This window comes from Arachis ipaensis, chromosome B06, assembly GCF_000816755.2.
Source record: "Arachis ipaensis cultivar K30076 chromosome B06, Araip1.1, whole genome shotgun sequence".
In the NCBI taxonomy this organism is placed as follows: Eukaryota; Viridiplantae; Streptophyta; class Magnoliopsida; order Fabales; family Fabaceae; genus Arachis; species Arachis ipaensis.
Window position 1 is genome coordinate 128,046,793 of NC_029790.2, and position 2,321 is coordinate 128,049,113.

A 2,321-nucleotide genomic window follows, 5' to 3' on the forward strand; every position below is an offset into this window, starting at 1 on the left:
TATAAAATCATTCATGTATTTCCTCTTATTAACTTAAACTTAAACTTTTGAAAAAATTTGTTTCATATCAATTTTAACAATAAAAGATATCATGTATATACAAATAATCAACTACCAAATTAAATTAATTATATATATTTATTTATAAATATATGTGATATTCAATTCATTTATAATGTACATTTTATATTCTAATATATATTATTTTATATAAATAACTGATATTTAGTATATAAATATCATCGTGATTGTTTAACTATATATACCATATATTTTATATGATTTTCTCTCATAAGCTACCATTATTTTCCTTCTTCTCTTTCTATATCTCCGCAAGTACTACAACTTATTATCCTCTTTAATCTCTATAGTCAACATAGGCAACTTTATACTTCCTTCTTGTTTTCTGTCTTTCTTTTTCTTTTCTTGTGTTGATTGGGAAAAAAAAGTTGGATGTTTTCAAGATTGATGTACTATATATGCATTAACTTTGTTTTTTTCTGTTTCTTTGTTTTTGTTTTCAATCTGCAATTTTTAATTGATATAAAATCATGATGACCTTTATTTATATATTATTTTTTTCAGGATACACTCCTAAATAATACCTGATCTCAGTGACTTATTCTCTAGTTCATTTTCGACCATGAAGGTATAATAGAATATAAATTATCTGATTTTCTTATTTCTTTTTTGTAATTTTTTGTTATGTGTACCATGCATATCAATGATATCATTCATACACATTCTTCTAATATTCCATTTCGGTTCGATTTCATTTTAGATTCAATAAATTGCCATATCAATATTCGTAAAATTATATATCATAAATAATAATTTGAGATTTAATATGAAATTTGTCACTGTAATATATAATTTTAATTCAATTTAAATGTTATAAAAAGTAAAAAAATCTAACTAAATTTTTACCAAAAACATCATCTTTTGTATTGAGACTATTGATATCAGACTTAAAACTCCAAAAACACTATAGTAGATAGTTGTTAATGTGTTATTTGTTTTTGTGTTTTAACTTTTATTATTTTTCAAGTAAAGTATTAAGATCGTCTCTGATTTCTTAAAATATTGATAAAAAATTATAAAATACAATAACAACAAAAATATCCTTGAAATATTATAAAATATGGCAAAACTATTTAAAGTTAAATATATATTCTTAAAATGCTCTTTAAAAATTGAATTTGATGCGATTTTTTATAAGCATGATAAGAAAAAATAAAATATTTTTATTCTCAAAATCTTATGAGTTTACGCTAAATAGAATTTTTTTTTGTCAATAACTAAGAATACTTTTAAAAAATATTTACAGATAAAATTTTTATTCTTCTTTATATACTTTTTAAATTGTGGTCCAAATTTTCATACAAAATTTTGGATCAAATACTAAAGATTTGTCAAATATAAAAATTGTTTGTAAATGACAAAAATTTTTTTATTGTTTTTATTGTCGTATTTTAAAATATTTTTATCGTTAACGGAAGTGATGGATATTTTTATAGGTGCGTCTAAAAATTCGGACGATTTTAATTATACCCCTAAAATTTTTTTTTCACATCCTCCTTATCAATAATTTATTCTTTTTATCTATTATTATCTGCCATTATTGACGGTCAAGCACAATTTCGACCGAAGACAAGGGTCTTTTGCATTTAATTTGATGAAAATTATTATATGTTATCATGGTTTCATGTCATAAGCTTTTGATTTTAAAGGTCTCTTTTCAACTATATATTTAATTATTGAAACAACAAAATCAACTAATATAAATTTTTTATTGGCAATAATTTTTAGATTTTGGATGTAGAAGCTTTTTAATTAGGTATATCCTAGTTTTACCAAATATTTCAGTAAAATCTTTATATTCTAACCGTTCATAATTAGATCATCATTATATTAAATAAAAAAATTTAATTAAGCCTCTATTAACACTTGATGTTTAAAAAAAGAATATTCTTAAAATAATCCAAATTTTTGATCCAGTATAAATGTTTAATTAAAAATTTTTATACTATAAAAATTTTAACTAAAAATTTGATAAAATTATAAAAATTTATGATACATTTGGTTGTTGTTCATGTTCAGGGATACAGTAGCAGTATATTCACCTTTAGTTTGGTGAAATGAAGATTTTAGACAAGAGAGAATCTTAGGTAGATATAACTTGTGCCATACTCACGCTAGAGAGATAGCACCTTGATTTAATTAAACATATGATATGATATATAAAAAAAAATATCATATATGTGCAGATAAAAAATTAATTATCACATCAGTTATTATATATATATATATATATTTTGTTT